The sequence below is a fragment of the Diceros bicornis genome, chromosome 3, assembly GCF_020826845.1.
Source record: "Diceros bicornis minor isolate mBicDic1 chromosome 3, mDicBic1.mat.cur, whole genome shotgun sequence".
Lineage (NCBI taxonomy): Eukaryota > Metazoa > Chordata > Mammalia > Perissodactyla > Rhinocerotidae > Diceros > Diceros bicornis.
Genome location: NC_080742.1, coordinates 91,572,771 through 91,586,216, shown reverse-complemented (window position 1 = coordinate 91,586,216; position 13,446 = coordinate 91,572,771).

Below are 13,446 nucleotides of genomic sequence, written 5' to 3'. Positions count from 1 at the left end.
TCATTGAAAATTTACTGCTATTGCATCTGCTTGTCAGGTTTCTAGGTTGAAAATTTATGGCTGGTGAAGTGTTTGACCTACGGAAGAAGGCAGATGAAAGAATGTAGGTGAAGTGCATTTCCCTGGTTCGATGCGAGTTCCCAAGTCCTAGGCAGGAGACTGACCCTGTGCTGTTCATTACAACGAGTTCACTTGCAATAAAGCAGAAAATCCAGTTAAACAGGACATTCTAAGTTGAAATATTGCTGTTCTTAAACACAAATTTAAACACTTCTGCAAGGCAGACCCTGGGGTACAATGATGCCCTCACAGGCTTACATTACAATTAAATGACAGAGAGACAAGAGAGATGGAAAAAAGAGGGAAGAAAAAAAGGAAATATACATGGCAATGGAGACAATGAAAACTGCAAAAAGAGGCCAAAAATGGCACATTCACTTTGGGCAAAGGACATGGGGAAAGAAGAGAGAGGAAAAAGAGAGAAAAGTTTGCTTCCCTTTTCTAATCCATTTGGAATTCTAGTGAACGTTACCTTCAACTATTAATAGTTAACATAGCAGTAGAAGATGGACTTTTATGTATCCAGTAAAATCCCTATCTGTAAGAAAAAATAAATCATCAGGGCCGGCCCCGTGGCTTAGCGGTTAAGCGCGCGAGCTCCGCTGCTAGCAGCCCGGGTTCGGCTCCCGGGCACGCACCGACGCACCGCTTCTCCGGCCATGCTGAGGCCGCGTCCCACATACAGCAACTAGAAGGATGTGCATACAACTATCTACTGGGGCTTTGGGGGAAAAACTAGATAAATAAATAAAATTTAAAAAATAAATAAATAAATAAATCATCACATTTTAATAAAAACATTTTCTAGGGGGCGGCCAGGTGGCGTAGCAGTTAAGTTCACACACTCCGCTTTGGCGGCCCAGGGTTCCTGAGTTCGGATCCTGGGCGCAGACCTACACACCGCTCATTGAGCCATGTTGTAGCAGCATCCCATATACAAAACAGAGGAAGCTTGGCACAGATGTTAGCTCAGGGCTAATCTTTCTCAGCAAAAAGAGGAAGACTGGCAACGGATGTTAGCTCAGGACCAATCTTGCTCACCAAAAACAAAAACAACAAAAACCATTTTCTAACATTACAAAGACATTCACACAGACAGACAGGCCCAGAGAGACACACAGAGGAAGGCACAGTCAGATTCTCAAAGGCACTAATAAATAGGAGCACACAGACAGACAGGCCCAGGAAGACAGATGGACAGAGAAGTGGGCAAAGACTATACAGACACACACACAGGACATCCACCAGCATGGAGACGCCCAGTGTCTGATTCATTCTGTATTTTCTCAGACATTGAAAGATAACATTTATTGTTCCAAAACACAAATTTTTTTCTTTTTTATAAATGAAATTTCAGCTTTTCATTCAATCACATATTCATTCAACAAACGTTATTGAGCCTCTCCCCCTTAAATTCCATTTCAATCATAATCACACCCTTACTTAAACCCTCAACTCTCTAGTTGTGCTCACTTAGCAAAGCCAAAACTCTGTTTAAATCCAACTCTCTGCCTCCCTTGTACCTGAAAATAGCGGGAGAAAAACACAACCATGATGACTGGCCTCACCTGAAATTAAACATGTATGTACATCCATGCACACCATTTTTTAAGTGGCCCTCAATGATGCCTGGCAACCATACTACATGTCTGTAATCCATTCACGCCTACATCATCATTTTTTCCTCTCCCCGGTATCATTCTCATTGGCATTAAAAAAAAAATACTATCTCAAACACATTCTTCTGCTGACCCCACTTCCTCTATCAGCTACCACCTCATTTCTTTATCCTCCTTTGCAGTAAACCTTTCTCCAAAGTCATCTAAATAAATGCACTCTTTCCAATTCCTCTGCTCCCATTTGTCTCTCAAACCCACTCTGATGATGCCATGGCCCCACCACTCCACAAAGTACTGTCTTTAAGGGCACCAATGGCATCCTTATTCTAGAGCCAAGCCAATGATGAAGGCTTAGTCCTCACGTCCTTGACCTATTAGGAATATTTAATACAGTGATCACATTCTTCCCTTGACTTCAGGACACCACACTCTCCTGGATTTACTCCTGCCTCACTAGTGGCTCCTTCTCTGTACCCTGTATTGGTTCCTCCACTTTTCTTCCAGCCTTTTAATGTAGGACAACTCCTAGGTTAGTCCTTACTGTTTTCTTTTTCAGAGTGTCTGCTCACTCTCTTAGTGATCTCATCTAGCACTTACAGACTCAGACAATGTCTGTATGGAAACCCACATATTGAATTGTCTACTTGACACCTCCACTCTGATATGTAATAGACTTTCCACACTCAACATGTCCACCACTAAACCTGTGCTGTTCTCCAAAAGCCCGCTCCATCTACTACTTCCCATCTCGATGATGGCAGTCCTATCCTTCCGGTTGTTCAAGCCCAGAGCCTTGAGTCACTCTTGTCTCCTCCTTCTCTCACAATTGCCAGCTCTACTTTCACAGTGTATTTAGAATCTGACCACTTCTCATCATCTCTGCCATTATCATCCTGGTCCACGCCGCCATTATCTCTCATCGGAATCCCTGCGATCACCCCCAAGTGTCCCTGCTTATACTTTGTCCTCCTCCCCTGACTGTTTTCTGCATAGGCCATGTCCCATCATGCCATTTCTCTACTCAAAATCCTGCAGTGGCTTAGGGAAAAAGCCAAGTCCTTACAATGGACCAAAATGCCCAGATGATCTGGCCCACTCCCCCCATAACCTCCCTCTCGATTTATACTTTCTCCCTGCTGACTCTGGTCAAGCTTCAGAGTCGGGCCTCTTTGCTATTCCTCAAACACCCCTAGTGGCACTCCTGCCTTAGGGCCTTCGCCCTAGGTCTTCTGTCTGTCAGGACTGCTCCTGCCCAGATCCGCCAGGCTAGCGCCCTTGTCATTTTCAATCATTTCTCAAATCTCACCTTCTCAACAAGGCCTACCTGACGCATGCTGTTTAATAAAGAAAAGTGCCAACTACCCCAACTCCACCCCTCTTGTCGCTGGCACTTTCAATCCTTCTTACTTTGCTTTAATTTTTTTTTCAAATAATTTATCATCTTCTAGCATACCATATAATTTACTTATTTATTATGTTCTCTCTTCCTCCTGCTAGAATGTATCTCCAAAAGGACAGAGATTTTTGTTTTATTCCCTGATGTACCCCAAACCCCTAGAGCAACACCTGGCACAGAGCAGATTCCCGCATTCAGCAGGGGCTCACTGAGAATTTACCACGTGCCAGCACTGGGAACTGAGGGCAGAGCAAGACAAACATGGTGCCTGTCGCCTTGGAGCTTACAGTCTAATTCTTACTGAGATTTCCTGGAGGCGACTAATTTTTAGAATCTTCCAAAGAAAGTAGAAAAGCACCAAGAAGAATTGCATCAGCCACCCTCTCAGCGCTGTAAATGCTCGGACTAAACCAACTGCCAGACTCGGGTGACTCAAAGAGACATGGTAACCAGGCGCCTTGGGTTTCAGCCTTCAGTTCTAGTCCATACAATTTAGAGACTACAAACCAGGACCCCAAGGCTCCCCACTCCAGGATGTAAAACAGAATTTGCCCTAATGACACTGGACATAATGAGGAACAAAAGAAACCACACAAGGCACTATGTCATTCTAGTCTTGCAATAACTCCTCCCCTAAATGAAAAAATATGCTCCAAATGAAAATATCTCCATTTAAAAAATCCCCCTGACATGGTAATCAAGTCTTATGCTTTATTCAATAAGTAGCTGGACTGAAACCCTTCCCTGCCCATTTTTCTGCAGTTCTGGCAGCAAATTGATAACCTCGGGCAATTTTTAATTAGCACCCTTTAAAAATGGTTTGTTAAATTAGTCAACTATGAAATAACCTCACCTAAATGATTAAGCTCAAATTGCATTTCAAATCCATCACCTGTTTTTACTGCCTGAACATACAGTCACTCCAGGATTGTTAATTACAATGTTTACCGGCCTGTGTTTTAATATGTGCATACACAGTGGGCAGCAAATGCCAGCTGGCATATCTCTGCGCTGCTGTTTCAAGTGGCCTCCCGCCATTTGGTGTTGACATTTCTATTACCAGAAATATCTCTGGCTCCATCCTTAACCCAGTGGAGATAGTATTTAAGATAAACCTCCTTATGCCCAGGTAAGTCACCTGTGTTACTCAGTGTGAACTGAAGCTAGGGCCTGCTTAGCAAGGACTTCCTGGTGGCCATGCTTAATGGCCATGACAGCTGTGCTAATCATTGGAGGCCACTCCTTCCTCACACCCTTCACACCCAAATAGTACTCCTGAAGCACCTGTTATTTAGCAAGTGTGTTCATATGATCTTATTTAATTTCAAAATAAGACTAGGAATCAGGTAGTTTTAACTCCAACAGACAGATGAGAAAATAGAGCATCAGGAGGTTTAAATAACTCACCCCGAGTTAGAGACAGAGCCAGAACACGATCTCTGGTCTCCTGACTGCAAGTCAACTGCCACCACCTAGTGCCACCATCAGCTCCAGCCTCTTCTCTCAAACATCTCCTCACGCGTCTCCCTTGCTCAAGATTTGTCTCCCTCCAATCACGTCTCTCACTGTAGCCTGAGCAGTCTTCTCAAAATGCACACCTGCTGTATAACTCTTCTGTACATGGCTTCCCACTGTACTCAGGCTAAGGTCCTGGATCATCCTACAAGGCTCTGTGTCATCTGTCCTCTGCCTTCCTCTCTCGTCTGCTCCCCACACTCCACCACGCTGACCCCTTCCATTCTCTGAACTCTCTTTGCTCTCTCAAGACCTCTGTACAAGCTATTTCCCCTGCCTATGACCCAGACCCTACCCCTTGTACTTCCACTGGATTTGTCACTGGGCTTTCCAGGCAGCCACTATGGAAGCCAAATCCCAGGCACTCCACTGAGGTCTGCCCTGGCCTCTCTCAGGGGGAGGGCAGCATTGGTGTCCACGCCTGACTTGAACAGACCCCTGGAACCCAGCCTTCACTGGGGGAGAACAAGGGGACAGTCGTGTTAGGTGAGGGGACAGCAGTGGTGGGATGCTCATAGACCAAGCAGCCAGTGGCAGCAGTGGGAAAAGGGGGCCATGGAAATCGGGGAAGGGGTATAAATTTGATCCAATATATTATTATTATTATTATTATTATTATTATATTTTTGTGAGGGAGATCAGCCCTGAGCTAACATCCATGCTAATCTTCCTCTTTTTGCTGAGGAAGATCGGCTGTGAGCTAACATCTATTGCCAATCCTTCTCCCCGCCCCCCCCTAAAGCCCCAGTAGATAGTTGTATGTCATAGTTGCACATCCTTCTAGTTGCTGTATGTGGGACGCAGCCTCAGCGTGGCCAGAGAAGCGGTGCGTCGGTGCGCGCCCGGATCCAAACCACTAAGCCACCAGGCTGGCCCATCCAATATATTATTATATTAATCATTCTACACTATCAAGATGTCTTTCTTATATCCTAGATGGTTCCAGAATCCAAAGGCAAACAGATCATTTTCCCTTGGCTTGTGTGGTTCTTTTAGACATTGGTAAGGAAGAAGTCAACTTAAGGAGAATCCGTCAGGTGACTAGCATTGTTAAATTTCACTCTGCCTGCTTTCCACTCACCTTTCACATGTTCCTCCCTTACAGGGCTGTTGTCTGGTAAAAGGAGATGAGGATTCTTTCTGGTTCGAATTTGCTCCATGTGATCTCTTCCATGAGGGAGTGGTTTCTAGGAGTTTTCACACCTGGGCTGGAACTGGGAGGATTCTAGTCTAGCTCTGGCTGGCAATAAGAATCCCAATAATTCTGGCCTCAAAATTGTTCTCTAGAGCTAGGTAAAGACTTGCACAACCTCAGAGCTAGAAAGAACCCTAGAAAACATTGACTCTGGTGCTCGAGGCTCATTTGATTGACAAGTAATCCTATTTGTAGATAAACAGGACTTTGCATACATACCCTGAACTCTACATACATACCATGAACACAGTTATATTCATGTAAGTCTTTAATTCCCCTAAGGCAACCACAATATTGCAGAATATTTTTCCACACATCCAAACATACAGTTGACTAACGACACAAGCATCTTATTTGTTCAATATTGAAATGTACCTATTGGAGAACTTCCTCCACCAGGTGGCAGCTAAGCCTTACTAAAATACAGTGTGTCAAGATAACTGCCTCAATTGATGAAAAGTAAATAGCGTTAAGATCAAACTGCAAATGGAGTGCTTGTCTCTAATGACTTGGGTTTGACCCCATGGAAATGGTATTCTCTAGAAGATATTCAACATCAACAATGGAAATCATATGGTATGTGAAGGTTCCTTCCAAACTCAGGGATGACATTTTACTACTGACAAAGCAAGGCCACAAGGAAGAGAATTTTACAGTGGCTTCTCCATTCAGGATGCTCTACTGTTTATGCCTGACAGCCTGTTCTCTTGTGCCTTGTAGAAGAACTTGATCATTATCTCTACCTCAGTGTTAGCACTTAGAGGCTACACGGTGCTCAAGACCAACTTTCCAGGAACATGGAAGCTGGCTGCTTCCAAGCAGAGCTGTGACTAAGCTCTACCTCCCTTCATTCATTTCCTCACATTATTGGCACAGAGGTCCATTTCCTCATCAAACTGTAAAGTCCTTTAGGGGCAGAAACTGCCTATTCATCTTTGTTTCCCTTTCTCCTTCTCCAGTGCTTGGTCCCTACTTGTTTCTTCAGTCTCTTCTGTCACCATTTATTCTTACAATTCATTTATCTGGCGAACTCCACATTATTTCTTTTTTCCTTCTTTTTTGGAGGGGGACTTCCCTGATGCCCCAGACCCTTTTTGCTTAAATTTGCAAGAATTGGTTTTTGTTGATTGCACCCTAGAACCCTGCATGATGTTGACAAGGACTACATATGCCTTCAATGCTTAACAGAGTGTCTAAGATATAGTCAGAGCCAATTCACGAGAAGGAGTGAGTACTGAATTTTATACATAGTAGGAACTGAACAAATGCCCGGGGGCTAGCATATAAGACTTCTAGTATCAGACTTCTCTATTTTTTTCCTCTGCTACACTAGAAGGAGGGGACGCGAACATTCCCTCTCTCTTTCTGAGCTTCTGTCCTCCTTGTTCTCAAGGAAAGAAACTAAATTTTTGGTTGCTAATAATTCAGTCTAAGAACAAGCTTTGAGGGGAAAAGGAGAGTGGACTGGAGAAGCAGACAACAGGAAGGAGCTTCATTGGAGACAGAAAGAGCTGTCCCTGGGCTGAGGGGGTGGATTGTATTAGGAGGAAGCAGCAAGACCCCAGAGAGAGGGACAGTGTGCAACATCTACAGAGATAGGACCACTGATGCAGTTTGCCAAAGATTCCTTTCTCCCACATAGAGAGCTCTCAGGCCTAAAGGGAATGTGTAGACAATGACAACAGGTGTCTCAGTGATGACCTATATGAACAGATGCCAGGTCTCTACTGTGTAAGGCCCAGAACCTTGGAGAAGCCCTTAAAATGACACGTTGTATTTCGTGGCAGCCTAAAGAAATAGATGTTTAGCTTCAAAATAGAGTAACTTAGAGAACATAAAGAAAGGTGACATTCTCACATATCTGAGTGTGTGAACCTAGATTCACATGTGCCACAGTTATTAAATAAATTGGAAGCACTCAGGGTAAGTTTCTGTATTTATTCAGCCTTTGCACTGAGCTGTTGGTTGTAGTGCTAGTCTCTTGATCTGATCAGGGAGCTCAGTGCTTTAATATATACAGAAACAAGGGAGCAGGGATACTGCGTGTTCCTTACAGGCTTCATGGGACAATGCTATTGTTTGGCTTAGGTTAGGAATAGAGATCACGAATGTTTCTCTTTCGGTGTTTTGCCTTGTTGTAAGTCTGAGGTCAAACGTATGATGTCAAACGCTCCCAGAACAAATGGAACATTCTCACTTCTTTGCTTCTAATGATTTACTACAACCGTCTTCTAACTCAGAGGTCAAAGAATCAAGGAAATTGAGACTTCCATCTTCAACTTTTAAATTAAAATCTACCAGGAAAATTTCAAGGTGAGAAAAGACATAAAACCACATAAATATATTAACTACAAGACAAAAGAAAACTGTATAATCCTCTTCATAAGAAAACTGTCCCTGTGGAGGGAGGCAGCCTCCTTATTCTAACCCCTTGCTCACTGGGAAGAGAGGAAGTAAAGCTGTACTATTTGTGCCAGGGTAGTGAATAATGGAAGACTCCTCAGAATAATTTTATATGAATAGCTCCATGGTACAAAACAAACCTTTGAACACACCATTCAGTTTCACAAGGAAGATGTCTAAAGGAAATCATGGGGGCATGATCATAATGTGCCCAAACGAGGGAGTAAATATTCACCACAGGTCATGCTCAGAATGCAGTTTGCAGAGCCCCTCTGGAGCAGGGCAGAAATCACTTTGACAACTAATTTGACTTATAGTGTGACTTATGCAGGTGTGGCCTTAGTGAAGACCTGCTGGGTTGCAAAAACAGAAGCCCAAAGAGTTATTGTTTATGATTAGCAGGATTCAGGCCTGGTACCCGCTGTTTACAGCCAGTATCCATTCTGATTGGTCAGTGCCTGTCTTTCCAGGGATCTCATACCATATCATCCAGAACCCAGTTTCTGGAAGTATAGCCAATTCTCAAGAGAACCAGGAAGTCGATGGCAGTTTCCCTCTACCTCACACAGAACAAACAGAGATGCCTATGAAAAGTTCTACACCAGCGATGGCGGGACAGATAGATAAAACCAATAATGGAGAAAGGTGGCTTGAAAACACTCTTTGTAATAGTGAAGGCATACTATTTGGGGGAAAAGAAAAGAAGGATTTGAGAGATGTGGCAAAGAAAAATTTAAGAGATGTGGCAGAGAAAAAGTTGGCAAGAGTTGCTAAGAGATGAGAACCTTGTTCCTCAGAGAACAGCCACTACAAGTGTCAGATTACCTGGGCCTCCTGCTAAAGACTGCAGATTCCCGGCCCCTACTCCAGAAGCACAAAATCAGAATTGTGGCGAGGGGGAATGAATCAAGGGAAGCTGCTTTTTTAACTAGTTTCCCAGGTGATTCTTGAAGAAAGAAATAGTATGAGAAGGAGAAGAGAGATGGCCACTCTTTATCCTATGTAAGTTTGGAGTGCCATGGAGCATCCAAGAGGAAGGCTCTGAACGCAACTAGAAAGACAAGCAGAGGGTCAGAACTAGAGTTATAGATTTGGGATGAATCTGAATTTCCTGATAAAATATAGGCAGGTAATGACACTTGAAGGGGCAAGTTGTTTGTTTCTATATTCAACTTCCAAATACCTTCCTGTTTAGGAAGACTCCTTACTGAGTGGATTTTGGTGGAAGCAGGGCTCCACTTCCCGCTGTGGGAACCTAGAAGCCAGCTATTCCCTGCCCCTGCCCTCTAGTGGCTGGAGGGTGAGGATGTATCAAGACCAGGTCAATTAGATGCTTCTGCTCAGGACTCTGAGTCTTAAAGGAGAAACTCAAAGATGCAGAAAGAGTTAAGAAATGATTCACAGCAATGATCTCCCTAGCGTCGAGGCGCCCATGGCGATGCCTGACCCAGACTCTTCTTTGGGTGGGAACTTGACTTCGTAGAGCCATTTGCCAAGTATGACTTTTTACCTTACCTCTGAATGTATGAGCTACTCATATATTTTTCAATAAATTCCTTTTCTGCCTAAGTTTATAAGATTTGGAGAACACTAGAGAACAAAAGTAAATGCATGATACATTCTTCCAGATATTGGAGAGAAAGAAACACAAAGATATGAGACAGAGAAAGCATGCTCTGAGAGCAAAGGGTCAAATGATTGCTTGAGATAAGGATTCAGGAGAGCACAATACCGTAGAAATTAAGAAAGAGTTCACTGAAGAAAGAGAAGAAACTGATGTGTGAGGGTTGGCCATTTCCTTTTCTATCCTCCCAGATTGCTTTGACAACATTCTTATTTTAAGAATTATAATTATTTATTATAACAATAATTACATTATAATAATTATATTAATAATTAATATATTATATTTATAATTAATTATTAATTATAATTATGTCCCCCCAGTAGACTGTTGGTACCACTAGAGTAAGAACCATCACTTATCTCCCATTGCAGTCATAGGGTATTTCCTATGCTGTCCCCAGCAGGTGCTCTGGAAATATGTGAGGAAGGCAGGGGGTAAGAAAGGAAAGATTGAGCCTTAAAAAAAGGTAAAACATGCAGAATGGGAATTCCCCTGGGCCTCCTGAGACATAAACTAAGCCAGGCCCTGTGTGGTCCTTCCTCCTCACTGGGAGGTTGCCAAGCAGTGCCTGGGCCCCGCCACAACCTCTCCCCAGCTGGGCAGTGTCCCTGCTTGCTCCTTTCAAAGGACTCTCTTCTTGCCCTTCTCATCCCAAGACCCTTTAATGTCCTTCACTTTTTTAAGAGAGGCAGAAGAGTCTTTGATTTCAAGCAGCTTTCTGCCTTGCAAAAATTCCCGAGTCCAGGGAATGCAGAGGGCGTAAACATTTGTCTGAAATATGAAAGAGGAAAAAATACAATGAACAAAATACAAATTACTCTCAAAAAGTTATCTTCCAACATCTCTCTCTTACTCATTTCCATGAGATTATGAGAATCAAAGGTCTCCTTCATCTGTGTTACTCTGTGACCTCAGCATCATTGTTTGCACACAGAATGTGCTTAATACACAGAACAATAAAATTCATTCAAGTGGAAGGGAAGAAATCAACAGAGAGAGAGGGGTTAACGATGCAAATAGGTGGGTAGAAGTTCCTAGAAAAATTGGAAGAATTGGATTAATTAAGCAGTGGGAGAGATTATATTTAGAAATGCGAGACCCCTCTCAGCAGGGCAAAGTGAGAAGACAGAAGAAAAGCCCCCTCCTTCTGGTGAGAAGAGGCCATAAAGAAGAGCAAATGTACAAAACTCCCATTCTTGGGGCCGGCCCGGTGGCGCAAGCGGTTAAGTGCGCGCGCTCCGCTGCGGCGGCCCGGGGTTCGCTGGTTCGGATCCCGGGCGCGCACCGACGCACTGCTTGGTAAGCCATGCTGTGGCGGCGTCCCATATAAAGTGGAGGAAGATGGGCACAGATGTTAGCCCAGGGCCGTCTTCCTCAGCAAAAAAAAAAAAAAAAAAAAAGAGGAGGATTGGCGGATGTTAGCTCAGGGCTGATCTCCTCACAAAAAAAAAAAAAAAAAAAAAAAAAAAAAAAAAAAAAAAAAAAAAAAAAAAAACTCCCATTCTTGACCTTACAAAATATGTTTATTACAGCTAACCTGTTCTTGTTCTTCCACTGTGTACTAGCTATGAGAGCAGTAGATAACTTGTCTTCTTCTTAGATCTCCAAACTGAGAGGAGCTGGTCCTAACCCGATACAGTGACTATTGTACAGCACTCACTGATCCTGGAAGTGGTGCCAGATGCATTGACCAAATACAACTTTTAGATTGTCTTTAGAAATTAGGAAGAGAGCAGATAGATGTTTGGCGACCAGAAGAGCAGGCTAAGTCAATAATGCTCCCCTAAATATTCCATTTTCTCACCCATTTCTCAGTGCCCTTGCAGTTAATTGGAGCCATCTGACTAGCTCAGGATAACAAAAGATGAGTAGAAGGGATGGGGTCAATTCCAAGCTGAGGCAGTTGAAAGGCCCTCACTTCTGCTGGCAGGTCTGAGGAACAGAATGTGCCTTCCAGATGATGGGGCAGAAGCTGGTCAGCGTGGGTCCCTGAGCATATGGAGCAGAATGCCCCACCGACCAGTGTTGGACATGCAGCATGAGTGACAAATAAACATCTTTTATTATTATTATTATTATTGCAGCATAAGTGACCCTACCCTAACCTGTCTTATTCACTTTGCAATCTTCTTTTTCCCCCTTGATACGATTCACACCGTCCTCATCTTTCATGGATGACCCTTTCCGTAAAATCAACATTAGAGTCTCAAACCTGCCTAAAGAAGTTGCAAAACAACAGAGCAGTCATTCTAAATCACTCCCTACCATGCTCTTTGGCACTCCTCTAGAGACATTGTTCCAAGTGCATTAGGGAAAACGTCAAACTAGATGCGGTAAGAGAATGGTGGAGGAAGGTGACAGTTCCCCTCAGATTTTAGGGCCAGTAATCCAGGAGTCTCATAGAGTTTCAAAGGCATATAATTTCTTTTCATATAATGAGGTACCCAGTTCTCCACCTTGTTCTACAGGAACTTGGACATCTGTTAGTTTATGATCCCACTAATTCTTCTGTCTCCTAGAATGCCCACATCTTGACCATTTTCTCCTGTGACCAGAAAGAATGACAGACCACCCAGCCTTGCTCAATGAGTATCAAATGTTCCAAGGCATCCTGAGCCCTGTCATAGAAGATCTTTGCTGTTTGAGTAAAATTAGGATTATGCTATAGGCCATATAGGGCCCCGTATTTGGGATGAGGGATGAAGGGAGACAGACTCACTGGTTCTGGGCATCTGAGTTGCTGGTTCTCAAATCTAAACCTCCTTCACAGTTGCATTTGACAATTTGCCTTTCCCAAAAGCAGCTCGATTTCCAACACTAAGCAGTTAGAATTTTATAACAAAGAGGAATGTTGTACTGAAGTTATAATCTAATTTATTAATGAAGAATATGAAGAAAGGTCATCTTTTGGACCTGCAAATAGAACTTTATGTGTTAAGAGGAGAAGAGAGAAATAAAAGGGGATCTATGTGGAAAGGTGGGGGGCGGGGGGAGAGGGCATGGGAGGGGCATGCTCAGAAGGAGTCTAGGAGTCCAGGAGCGTGTAGAGGGACAGTTGAGGTGTTCACATATCTGGGGGTGCATGTGGGTGGGAGATGGCAGGGGAGGAAAGCTATCAGCTCTCCACTGTCCATCATGTAAGGAGCAGGCAGGCCACCGCGGGAGGTGCCTTACATACAGCATCTCATTTAATCTTCCCATTAACTGATATTATCTTTGTTTTACATGAAAAAACTGAGACTTAGATGAATTTATCAAGTGAAGAGGCGGCTAAATTGGAATGCAAAACCAAGCCTTCCCTACTCCGAAGCCCAAGTTGTTTTTTTCAGCACTTGATAAATTTTACCTGTTGAGAGTCCTATCTCTGTAACATCATTACTTTTCCTCTACCAATATAGAGCTCATGGTCTACCCTTGTCCAAGCTAAATCAGGTGTGTCCCTCTAAAATTATACATGTGATAAATCACATTATCACACCTATAAAAGGAAAATTTTCCACTTACCACTACACATGCCTAGGGGAGATCAAAACTGAATGCTGGGTTTCACCAAAATTATTTCCAACCAGGTGAAGTTATTGAACAACCACGAACTTTTAGCAAACTACTATCTAAACCAAGCTGATAAAAG